The sequence below is a fragment of the Chelonoidis abingdonii genome, chromosome 3 (assembly GCF_003597395.2).
Source record: "Chelonoidis abingdonii isolate Lonesome George chromosome 3, CheloAbing_2.0, whole genome shotgun sequence".
Classification (NCBI taxonomy): Eukaryota; Metazoa; Chordata; order Testudines; family Testudinidae; genus Chelonoidis; species Chelonoidis abingdonii.
This window is the reverse complement of record NC_133771.1, coordinates 26,158,660-26,172,059: the sequence shown is the minus strand read 5'-3', so window position 1 is coordinate 26,172,059 and position 13,400 is coordinate 26,158,660. Positions and strand designations below refer to the sequence as shown.

The following is a 13,400-nucleotide window of genomic DNA, read 5'->3' as shown; positions in this document are numbered from 1 at the left end:
GGTCAAAGCTACAAGCATTTCAGTTATGAGCAACCTCCATTCCCAAGGTGTTCGTAACTGAGGTTCTACTGTAAAAGTCTGAACACAGCCAAGAGAGCCAACAAGCACCCATGCTAAATACAACTGCCATCAGTGACACATCACCATCACTTGAAACACCTGCCTCTGAAGTCTGGTTGCTTATACACTCACTGGTTATCATTGAAAATTCACTGCATCTCTCCTGGAGGAAATAAAATACACAGGGAAGTGAGACTGCACCAGTTTCAAGTGATGCTTGCCTAATATGAATTGTCAGCACTACCAACTGGTAAATTCTGTATCAAAGCCTCCGAAGTGGCTGGCTTTGCCTTTCACAACCTCCACCAGCAAATTGTCATGGGGAACGTGGAAACCATAATTGGTGTAACCCCTTGAGAGAAAATACTTCGTCAGTCCCATTAGAGATAGAGAGGGAGCAAGGATGTTTTTATTCAACCAGCTAGTCATGAACAAGACAGTGGTAATCATTTACCCTATCTGTAAAAGCAGCCTCTTTGAGGTACTCCTCAAAATGCCTGCCATGGGGTCCTAATGGTCTCTGAAGCAGAAGGGACAATCCATGCCATTTTCCTACTAACAGTGGAGTCAGATATTCCTGGGAAGAAATCAGTGCGTCTCCTCCTCATTCACAGAGGGGAAAGAAACCCAACTTGCCCTCAGTTTCCTCAGGGTCTAACATCCTTGATTCAAAAAATCTGTTTCAGACCATGCAGTTGCTGGAAATGTAGCAACTGCCATCAACATTAGCTATGCAAAAGCCACTGTCAGGCAGTGCCTTGCTTATCCATCAAATATACAAAGGATTGTCTCTGTGGTGAAGCTGGTGCAATTACTTGGGATATCACTAAAATTACAGGCCAGGAGGACAATATAAAGCCCATCAATATATCCTGCTGTCCCTAAGAATTTGTGATGTGGACCAAAGGCACTGAAGTTAATGAGGCTAGGGTAAAGTGAAGTCTTGGGTGGCCTCTTCAGGGAGTTGAAAATGAAGCCAAATGGAAGTTAAAATGGTTCCTCTTAAAAGCAGGCCAATCTTGACATGTCACTAAGTGAGGCATCATATCTGCCAAAAGCATCACACCTGTCTGGCTTTGACTGACCTGACCATTGAGGGAGCATGATGCCTTGAAGACATTGCTTTGAAGCTATCTTATCAGCGCTGCCCGTTACTGCATACCTCTAATACATGGCTCATCACTCAGCACTCATAACAGAGAACAGCATAGAATGCAAGATATTGTATGTATGCTGTAGTCATGTCTTAAAAGTTTTAACGTCACAGCAACATTGATTCTCCACCCTCATTTATCAAAAGCAATTAGACAAAAGGTATTTCATGAGCTTGAATACCCCTCTCCCCTAGCATTACTTGTTACAGCAAATACTATACTTAAGAGGATTCCAAACACCATTAAATGCAATGAATTTTTTTTTCCAAAAAAATTTTAGGTAGAGATGCTCACCCCTCCATGGTTAAGATTTAAACCAACTTTCCTTATGAACTAGATTTTGAGTTTTCAACCTTCTAAATTAGTCAAAATGAAACTAAGCCACTTGAAATTTCATAAGTATGATCATGTGCAAGGACAATTTTTTTGGATGTTTTCAGCAAAGGCATTTCATGAATGTGTTTACAAAAAAGTAAGAGGCAGTGGTTTCACTTTTTCTGGCTTCAACTCCAAATGCAGCTTTCACTTCTAAACTTGCTGGACTTGGCAAGGACCAATGCACCTTTGGTGAGGATTATATATTTTATTTTATTTTTTTGGAAGGGTGAAGGAACACTTAAGGGAGAAATTATAGCTACTTTAACATACATAAAAGTGCTTTTAAGGAACTTGCATGCCTGTTTTTTCAGAGTCTAGGAAGTTCACAACACCTGCATGCCAACTTCTTGAACTTAAAGTGGCCCTGGTACTTCCATTGAGCAGAAGTACCGAATAGACCATTATGGGAGTGTCAACCTCATAACCCACATTACTTCCTGGATGTACTGCACTTGCAAAGCAACAGAACCTGGGATTCATGGGAGAACTGCATTCCTCAGTGTGAAGCTGCAAAAGTTGATGCGTAGTGTGATGGGGCAAGGCCAGATGGCTACAGCAAAGTACTGAGAAACAGATATGTTAGCCCCAGGCTAAACAAATCCCTAGTACCCTGGTAGCCAAATAGCAGTTGCTCCAGGTTAATCAAGGCACCTGGAGACAATTAAGATCTTTCTAGAAGGCAGTAGAGATCGCTACTTTAATTAGAACACCTGCAGCCAATCAAGGCAGGCTAATCAGGGCACCTGGCTTTAAAAAGGCTCACTCAACAGCAGGAGAGCAGAGAGGAAGGACGTGGTAGGGAAGCTGGAGCAAGAAGGCAAGAGGGGGGCTTGATATGAGAGAGAGCGACTGTGGAGGATTGAGGAGAACAAGCGTTATCAGACACCAGAAGGAAGGCCTGTAGTGAGGATAAGGAAGGTGGAGGAGGCCATGGAAGCCGTAGCCCGGGAGTGTACTGTTCATGCAGTTGAACAGGAGGCCACTATAGGACAGCTTGCGATTCCACAGGCTTCTGGGCTGGACCTGGAGTAAGGTGGCCCGGGTTCCCCCCAAACCTCCCAACTCCTGATCAGACACAGGAGGAGCTGACCCAGACTGTGGGTTCCACAAGAGGGGAAGATCAGTGAGGTGCGCAAATCCGCCAATAAGCACAGGACCCACCAAGGTAGAGGAGGAACTTTGTCACAGTAGGCAAAGGGCCTGGTCAAACCTATTCATCATCCACATGCTCTCAGGCCTTCAATGTGCAGATCTGATGGGAATAGGAGGAGCATAAGTTCTAAGAACTTAAGACAGTTGGAACATGATGTAATATAGATGTCTACTACGTCTTCCAATGGTCGATGCCTCTATTCACGTATTAACAGGAAACTTGATTCTCCATCCGGAAGTTGCAAATGCTTTGAGCAATGGAGCTGACAATATCTGATTTCACAGTTAAGTTGCTAGCCAGCCTGAAGAGGGGATCGTTGGAAGCTTTATGACTATTTCTGCAAATTGAAGTTAGCTGACAGTCTGAGACCCAATAACTTTTCTAATTGAATTGAAGCTCCACTGTTTTGTTGCTCTGAAATCACTGGGATATGAATAAAAAGTGTCTTGGATAACATTTTCAGACTCTATAGTGTCTCAAATTAGGCACAAATCCCCATTTAGGCAGCTAGTCAGCCAGCTTGATTTTCAAAAATGCTAAACACCCACAACTATAATTGCCCTGGAAGGAAAAAATTAGCTGATTACTTAGGTGCCTAAATACAGATGTGAGACAATCTAGTTTGAAAGTGTTTGTCTTAGGTTTAGCATCTCTTGGGAATAAAATGGTTATTTGTACTAACAGCCCCAAATTCTCTAGCCTGTCATTCCAAAGTTCATCATAATTTTTGAAAGCCACTTGAACAGAAATAACAAATATTGGCCAATAGTTCAAAAATGGAATGTTAAGTTCTGTAGGGCACTATTTAACTTACATTAAGCTCCAAGTGGTTTGGAAGTGCCCCTGCTTTTATAAAGGGGAAGGTATTTTGGAGGGGGTAGGGGAAGAGAAGAGAAGTAGTACATGGAAGAGAAGAACTGCTCAGGAAAAAAAAACTTCCAAAATAACTTGTAAGGCTGCTATAAAACAGAACTCCTTCAAAGTTCAAAATGGACTGTTTTTGTTGCTTTAAGAATATTGCAAAGTATTCCCAGCAAGATATTTTTTTCTGCTTTCTTTGTACCCCTGAAGAAGGGCCTTCATAGGCAGCAATAAACTGAGGCAGTAAATCCTTTATGAGAAATAGAAAATTCAGAGCCTGCTGAGAATAGCCTCAGGTACTCAGGATTCAGTCTACTAGCCATTAAATTAAACATGGTCAGACCCAAACAGTACAATGCCCCTTGAATTAACAAAATGCACATCATGGAATTCACCATTCAGTACTAATGAAAGTTTTCGTTAGTTGTGATACTTAAGTCACATGACCAATTGGGAGTTAAGATTCTGTCTCTGTATCCTTTACTCTATTAACGCAAAATTTGATGAGGTAAGGGGAAGTAGTATAGGAGGTGTCTAATCAATCCAACTCCAAATCTGTTTGAATGAAAATGCCCACCTCACCAATGCCTCATGCTTCAAGAAGAATGCTCATTTGTTTTATTGTTGGAAGTAACGAAAGATTATACAGGTATTCCTTTATCAAAGTGATCACATTTATCTGGTCTGCATCCTACTCTTACAGAAGGGCTTTTGAAATTACTTCTCTCTCCCCCCCACTCCCCCCACAGCAGATAAGACTTGCTCCCTGAAGTGGGATATCATTTGCTGGAGAGACTGTCTTGAGCACTGCTATTTGGTTTCAAGTCTGGAGTGAAAGAAGATGATGGAAGTTACTGAATCTACTCAGCTGTTATATTGAGATAGGTGCTGTGGTTAACAGCTTTAATTTTTGCCTGTCTAGTTTTTGTTTGTTTGTTTTTTAATTTGTCTAGGTTCTTATGGCACTGATCACCACAGTACCTGCCCAACTCAGGAAAATTACTCCTGTGTACGCAGAACTCCCTTTTCTTGCAAGACAATATTACAGAAAAGTATAATGCAATTTTAAAGTATTATCTCCTTAGCTCTTACTTCCATCTCCAGCTCAGAAGTATACTTTGTCAAGATAATCCAGAAAAACACCAGAAGAAAAGCTACACTGGTAACAGCTGGTTACATGAAAAAAATAATTAGAGAAGCAAAGGATTTTTCTGTACCTGAAATCCCTAAGCACCATAGATGAAATGTAAGAAAATGGAGCTGGTCAACATTTTTGAAATGGATGAAATTTCAAAATTTGGATAAAGAAAAAGTTGAGAAGGACGAAAATCCGCTCAACTATTTTTCAGCCAACAGTAGAGCTAATCAAAATTTTACAAATTTTGATTTAAAAAGTGCGTGTCTGAATTTTCACACAAATATTCAAGAGTCCCCAGCTCATTTTTTCAAATAGTCTAGTAAGCAAGTCAAGAATTTTATGTCAAAAGTATTTGAAACACTAAGGACAAAAAGATGAAAAGAACATGCTGGTGATAGATGTTTGAGACAAAAGTGAGAGCCTTCAGCTGATGAAAAGAGAGCAGTTGGAAGTAGACTGGAGTCTTATGTATTGTTAATTGAAAATTAAATAGTAGGATTTTTCAAATCCTAAAGTGAAGATGTCCTGCTGTTATTCTGCATCAAATTATAGAATTACTGGTCAACCCAATAACAGCAGCTATGGAGAATCAGCATTTAATAAACATGTAACATGCTACTTTGCTGGAAGAAGATAGTGCAGCTCATCCCTACAGCCAGCTACCTCAACCTATGGCCAGTTCACATGAAGAGTGGAGAGTAAAGAACCATGCTGATCTTTGGCTTCTCTTCCCACTCAGAACCCTTACCCTGTCCCCTCACCACTTGTGAGCAATATTTGCACATGTAACCTTTGTTTAGAAGTGGAGAGGGTGAGGCAATCATGTGGGTCATAGTTACATTTACTTTAAAAAAAGATTAGTTTGCCAAAGAAATCATTAGGGATTGCAATCCAGTGTGACATTTTGTATCCATGACAGGAAGTGATATGTCATCTCACATATCCATCCACTCTTCAGCTGACATATCCCAAGGGCTAGTGAAGATTGCAAGATATATTTCTGAGTTAATGCAGAGATTACATTTTGAAATTTCAGCATGTAGTTATGAAGAAAAAAGTGTAGAGTGTCTTAAGTCACAAAATGCAGTAAACAGAAAAGACGGTTACTCATCTTTGTAACTGTTTTTCTTCGAGATGTGTTGCTCATATTCATTCCAAGTAGGTGTGCGCGCGCCGCGTGCACGTTCGTCGGAAGAATTTTCCCCTAGCAACACCCAGCGGGTCGGCAGGCGCCCCCTGGCGTGGCGCCTTTGTGGCACCGTATATATGCCCCTGCCGACCCGGCCGCTCCTCAGTTCCTTCTTGCCGGCTATCTACCGTTACACGCCTGTCGGTCTACTCAAGTCTTGACGGGGAGTGTGGGGTAGGGCCGGAGCTGCGCGCGGAAGGACCTTCTTTGGGTCTGTTGAATGTGCATGCCTAAGAGAGCGCATTGCATAATGTGTTGTCCTTTAGGCTTTGGAGACGTGCGTCCGTCTTCTCCGAAAAGATGAGGCCCTGTCCCCTCGAATGGGAGTCCTGGATCGTTTTGCAGTTCTTGGGCAATCCGGACACCTGCAACACGAAATCCTCCTCACTTTACTCCTGCTGCGGATGGTCCTAGCCGCTTGAATCTGCGCCGCCGAAGGAGGCCTGCGAGGAAGTTCTGGAGATCTTTTTGCCTCCTACAGCAGGGCTCTGGAACTCGACGGGAGTCTAGCGTACCACGTCAGTGAAATTGGCCATGGACTGCAGTGTTAAAATTTATCTATCTGAGGAGGGCCTGTTGTTGGCAACCCGCAACTGCAGACCCCCTGCGGAGTACACTTTGCATCCCTGCAGTCCATGCGTTAGCCTCCGATTTGGGGCGGGGGCTGGCTGGCATGCGTCCCTCTCGTTGACGGATGCGCGACCAGGGACGCATGGAGGAGGATGGGTGTAGAAGGTACTGTACCCTTTAGAGGGCACCATGTACTTCCTCTCCACGCCCCTGGCCGTTGAGGGATAACGCCGGAGACTGCCATATTGTGTCCGCTCTGCTTGGATGGAGCGTATGAAAGCAGCAGTGACCCGTGGCGGGCATCTGAAGACAGAATGTCCACGACCGGTCCTCCACCTCGGGGACTTCCTCCACTCTGCAGTTATATGCCTCACGCTCCGGCCGCGGAGCAGTGTCCGGTGCGCGCGCTAGGTCGAATGGGGCGGCCTGAAGTGTTAGTGCCTCCACCGCCTCGTCGCGGAGAGAGCGAAGGAACCGCGAGACACAAGTTCTCCTCAGGTTCTTGCTCTAGAGAGGGGGCCTTTGTTGGCGTGTTCAGGGTCCTGTGGTTGCCTATAGGTGTCGTCCTCTTGGCGTGGACGCTGCATAGAGGCCTCCGTACCCGACGGTGAGAAGTCGCAGGCTGGGATACCACAATGGGATCACCTTCGGCTTGATGATAGGCCAAGTGTCCAGAAGGACAGTGCGGTGCCTGTCCCAGACCCGGTGCTCTCTAGGTCCTCAATCACCCGTACAGAGCGCTGTCCGGGCGAGCGAACCAGGGGCTGCCGTGACAGCCAAGGTGGAGCAGATCGTCCGTGGGACTGGTACCCGACCCTCGCGTTTGATTGGCGAATGGTGCGGATCTCGTACCGGGTCGCGGGACCGGAGCGGGACTGCTACCAGCTGGTGCCTGGGAGGTAGATCGCAAGCAACGACGGGGAGATGGGCTCCGTTCGGTCGTATGGGAGTAGACCGTCGGACGAGTACTGGTCCGGTGCCCTGGACACGCTGCCGCGAGTACAGACTGGCCGCCGACAGAGACCGTGCCGGGTCCTGCGAGCAGCGTTTGACGGAACGGGGGAAACGTACCTGATCTCGAGATCTCGACCATGTCCTGTCCACTCTCCGAGACATCGGTCGAACATAGCGCTTCCCCGTAGATCGAGATCCCGCACCGGCGTGCCGGGGTTGAGGCGGAGGTTCAGTCAGCGCTATCAATTCCCTCGCCTTCGCAAGAGTTTCCGTAGCTAGTGGGAACAGCAAGCTCGACCAGGACCATCGCCGGGGAGCTGTTGGCACTGACTCAACGGCTCTTGCTGGCCAGAGTCGACGGTGCTGGGAAACCGGTGCCGTGGCAGATGGCGACAGTAGCCGACGGCCGGCTTTCCCACGCTCAGCCTGCAGGTGTTGTAGCTTCAGACCGGCAGGAGCCTTGGCATTCTTCGCTTGGCGAGGAGCGGTGCCGGGCTGATTTCTGCGCCGGAGACTGTTGGCCGCGTGTTTTTGGCGTGCCGTCGTTCGTGCCGATGCGGAACTTCTGCCCGGTACGGACTTCGGTCGGCTCCGGTGCCGGAGCTGCTGGGGTCAAGTGGCCTCCATTAAGGAGCTGCTTAGACGGGATTCCGCTCCTTTTTTGTCCTGATTCGAAAGACTTCAATTTTGCCTTTCATCAGTGGACTCCCAGGACTTCGAGGCAACATCGTGGGGCTCTCCGTTGGCATCATTGGCGGCACGGGCGGCCCGAGCACTGTTTGAAGCCGGAGACGCAGCATGAGCCGAGGTCCAGGGGGTTGAGCGACGCATCGAACCCAGCTCTAAATATATACAAATTCACACTAACTCCATTAAGCTAAGAATAACACTAACTACAACTAGGCCCCTCTATTATAGCGAGACTATCGCCTGGAATAGGCAGGGTGGAAGTGAGGCTGTCCGCGAAGAGTGGATCTAAGAGAGAGCTCCTATGAAGTCTATCCTCTGCGTTGGTACGAGGATGGACTTGTCGAAATTGAATCAAGAGCCTTAGAGTTTTCGAACAGCTCTGTTAGATGACCAGCTATGTGTGTGCAACCTGAGCCTCTGAAAGACCCGCGACAAGCCAGTCGTCCAGGTAGGGAAAGACACATATGCCTCGTCGAACGGAGGAAAGCGATGCCACTACCGCCATACATTTTATAAAACACCCGCGGGGCAGAGGAAAGGCCGAACGGCAGGACCGTGAATTGGAAAGTGGCGGTCCCTGTTTAGCCACAAAGCGAAGAAAACGTCTGTGTGGTGGGTAGTAGATCGAAACATGAAAGTAGGCGTCCTTCATGTCGAGAGCAGCGAACCAGTCTCGCCGTGGTTCCAGGGACGGGATAAATAGACCCAAGGACACCATGCGGAATTCACTTCTATTCGAATGAAGGCGTTGAGTCCGCAGCAGGTCTAGGATGGGTCGGAGACCCCTTTTGACTTGGGGATAAAAAATAGCGGGAGGTAAAACCCTCTCCCTCTGAGATCTTGAGGCACCTCCTCTATGGCTCCGATTTCGAGAAGCGTGAGGACCTCCTGGTACAGGAGATGCTCGTGAGAGGGGTCCCTGAAGAGGGACGGGGGGTGGGTGGGAGGGAGGAGGCGAAATAAACTGGAGGTGGTAGCCAATACTCCACCGTGCGCAGAACCCAACGATCCGAAGTTAGACGGGTCCACGCCGGGAGAGAAGGGAGAAAGGCGGTTTGAAAAAAGGAAAGGAGACCGGAAAGGGACTGGTGCTCTGCTCTCGAGCCGCAACCTTCAAAAATTTTGTTTAGGTTCCGAGCGGCTGTTTGGCGGAACCATTATTTTGTCCCCTTGGGAACCAGACTGACGTCTCCGGTTCTACACGGCCCCGTCGTACTATAAAGTCTTGACGGGGGCGTGGGGGGGGTAGGGGCGCGGAGGCTGCGCGCGGAAGGACCTTCTTTGGGTCTGCTGGCATTGATGTGCATGCCTAAGGAGCGCATGATATGTGCGTTTGTCCTTTAGGCTTGGAGACGTGGGTCGTCTTCTCCAAAAAGAGCCCTGTCCCCGAATGGAGGTCCTGGATCGTGTGTTGCAGTTCTGGAGGCAATCCGGACACCTGCAACCACGAAATCCTCCTCACTGTTACTCTGCTGCGATGGTCCTAGCCGCTGAATCTGCGCCGCTCGAGGGAGGCCTGCAGGGAGGTTCTGGGAGATCTTTTGCCTCCTCCAGCAGGGGCTCTGTGGAACTCCGGACGGGAGTCTAGCGGTACCAGCTCAGTGAACTTGGCCATGGACTGCCAGGTGTTAAAATTGTATCTACTGAGGAGGGCCTGTTGGTTGGCAACCCGCAACTGCGACTGCAGACCCCTGCGGAGTACACTTTGCATCCCAGCAGGTCCATGCGTTTAGCCATCCCGCGATTTGGGGCGGGGGCTGGCTGCCATGCGCTCCCTTCGTTGACGGATTGTACAACCAGGGAGCATGGAGGAGGATGGGTGTAGAGGTACTGGTACCCTTTAGAGGCACCATGTACTTCCTCTCCACGCCCCTGGCCGTTGGAGGGATAGACGCCGGAGACTGCCATATTGTGTCCGCTCTTGCTTGGATGGAGCGTATGAAAGGCAGAGCGACCCGTGTCGGGGCATCTGAAGGACAGAATGTCCACGACCGGTCCTCCACCTCGGGACTTCCTCCACCTGCAGGTTAATGCTCAACGCTACGCCGGCGGAGCAGGTCCTGGTGGGCGACGCGTAGGTCGATGGGGCGGCCTGAAGTTGAAGTGCCCCCTCCACCGCCTCGTCGGCGAGGAGGAGACGAGCGAGACGGGGACCACAGGTTCCTCCTCAGGTTCTTGCTCTAGAGGGGGCCGTTTGTGTGGCGGTTTCAGGGTCCTGGGTTGCCGTATAGGTGTCGTCCTCTTTGGCGGTGGACGGCTGATAGAGGCCTCCGTACCCGACGGGTGGAAGTCGCAGGCTGGGATACCACAATGGGATCACCTTGGGCTTGATGATAGGCCAAGGTGTCCAGAAGGACCAGTGCGGTGCCTGTCCCAGACCTGGTGCTCTCTGGGTTCATCAATCCCCGTAGAGAGCGCTGTCCGGGCGAGAGGAACCCGAGGAGGCCTGCCGTGATGGCCAAGGTGGAGCAGATCGTCCGTGGGACTGGTACCCGACCTCGCGTTGTATTGGCGAATGGTGCCGGGAGTCGTACCGGTGCCGGGACCGGAGCCGGACTGCTACCAGCACTGGTGCCGGAGACCGGTAGATCGACCAAGCACGACGGGGAGCGGGATCGGGCTCCGCCTGGTGCCGGATGTAGATGCGAGCAACGACAGTGAGATGGGTCGTTGGGAGTAGGACCGTCGAGGCGAGTAGCTGGTCCGGTGACCTGGACGACGGTGCCGCGAGTACGACTGGCGCCGAGAGAGAGACCGGTGCCGGGACCTGCGAAGCAGCGGTGTGACGGACTCCGACAGTGGGAAGGAGGGCGGGTGTGGAATGAATATGAAGCAACACATCCGAAAACAACAGTTACAAAGGTGAGTAACCGTCTTTTCTTCTTCGAGGCTTGCTCATATTCATTCCAAGTAGGTGAATCCCAGCCTTACCTAGGCGGTGGGTCGGAGTTGGAGACTGTCGAATGTAAACAGCCAGCCAAGAGCTGCATCGTCCTGGACTGCTGCACCAAGGCGTAATGGGCAGAGAACATGTGCACAGACGACACCTGGCTGCACGACAATGTCTGTAAGGCACACGGGCTAGGAAGGCAATCGAGGAAGTTGTGCTCTCGCTGGAATGTCAGTCACTCCTCCTGGAGAGTGTGAGCTAAAGTGTAGCATGTTTTAATGCAGCGCCGTCACCAGGATGAGATGTTTGGACGAGACAGGGTGACCTTTCATCCTGTCGCACAACGAGCATAATTATACACTTTCAAGTCTTCTGTGGGAGGCTATTATCGAAATCTGAGTTGCCGTATGACGAACGCCAGCGCTCTGCGAACACAATAAGTGAAATGTAGGCTCTGCTCCTGCCGGATGCTGAGGTTAGGATAAAACACTGGGAGGAATATGCCTGGTTAAGGTGGAAAGGGGAGACCACTTTGGGCAGGAAGGCGCGGAAGTGGCGCGCACTGCCACCTTGTCCTGGTGAATATCGTGTAGGTGGTCTGCCGACAAGAGACGAGCTCAGAGACTCTCCTGGCGATGTAATGACCTACCAGGAACGCCACCTTCCACGATAGATACAGGAGAGAGCAGGTCGCCAAGGGTCTCGAAGGGAGGGCCATTCAGCTTTGAGCAGCAATCTCTCTCTTTACTATAAGTATAAACTAGAGAAAAACGGGTTGAAAGCTAGGGAAGTGGAGGTCAGCAAGCCGCACTCCACTGTTCCAACGACCGACACGGGCGGTAAGAAGGAACTGAGGAGCGGCCGGGTCGGCAGGGGCATATATACGGTGCCGCAAAGGCGCCACGCCAGGGGGTGCCTGCCGACCCGCCGGATGTTGCTAGGGGAAAATTCTTCCGCTGAACGTGCACGCGGCGCGCGCACACCTGCTTGGAATGAATATGAGCAAGCACTCGAAGAAGAATCTGCTATCCCCATACATTTTTTTTTTAAAGTAATATTCTTCAGAGTGCTTTCCCAAATCAGAGTGCAGTATATTTGTCTGCACATTAACTTCACACCCAAGGAAGCTACTGACCAGAAGTTATTCCTTCATTACGCAAGGGTTGAAATAACATTTTTTGCCTCAGTGGGACTACATTTTGATCATTCTAAGGAAAACAGAACCCAAAGAAGGAACGCACTGAGCTAAAGCCCTGCCCCTTTTAACCAGAAGCATCACTTTGTAGAGATCTAGCTGGCCTGACACACATGTGATGCGTGCCTGGAATAAATCCCTGTAAATACATACATGCAGATTATCCTTCCTCTAAATTTATCCAAGATTCATCAATGAATCTGGTAAGAAGAATATAAAATGTTTAAGAAAGCTGATAGCTAAATTGACCTATTTTATACATTGTATTCAATACTGAACGAACTGAGATAATACTGATTTCATGTCGTAAGTGTTTTGCTGAACAAGAAAGGAATCTTTGCAGCCTTGAGAAAATTAACGTAAGTAACCAACTTGTCCTTATTTACCTAGATATATGTGCATATTTTCTGAAACCTGTGTGTACTTTTGGTGTCAACAAATATCTTAACCCAACAGAATTGATGTGCATTTGAACATTAACACAACAGCTTAAAAGTAATAAAGGAAATCATCAGTTAAGCAAATAGTCACATCTAACCATCCTTAATTTCCAGGTCTTACTACACACACAATTCATTGCACAAGAAACTCCACAGCTATACAACAAACTATTTCAATTATAATAGCCACTCGTAATGCACACATCCCATGATTTGAGAGCACTCATACAAAACATGAACTCAGCCCTGGACGAGATTAATATATTGTTAGTAGAAATATCTGTAAGTAGAAATATCTGTAACAACAACATGTTATGTCCATAAAATATGCCCGCACTGAGGCACTGGCATATCAAGAGCTCTCCATGTGCTGCTTTCTAGACACTCTACGGAGCCCTTCGTTCACTCTTGCCTCCATACATCACCCTCTTCCCTGTCCGCATGCTTTGCTGCTCACCTACATCCTTACACAGTCTCAGCTCACCCATCTGTCCTCAACCCATGTCTTGATTCATCCTCACCCCTGGACTTCAGCCCATTTTCTAATAGCATAATTGGGAGTGGCTGTGTGTTTAGTACAAGATTGTTTAACCTCCAGCCATGTTCTAGTTGTGGTCTTCACCTATACAACTAATGCCTCCTCACCTCTGTAGGGTGCAGCTAACATGCTCAGGTTTGTCACACTGGGACTCCTCTTCAGCAAGCCACACGAAGTCCAACAGAGGGAA

At 48.5% G+C, this 13,400-nt stretch overlaps 1 protein-coding gene across 6 annotated transcripts in view; it reads right to left on the bottom strand.

Moving 5' to 3' along the window:
• Positions 1 to 13,400, bottom strand: part of CYRIA (CYFIP related Rac1 interactor A) — a 91,491-nt gene that overhangs the window by 16,994 nt on the left and 61,097 nt on the right. The window lies entirely within an intron of this gene.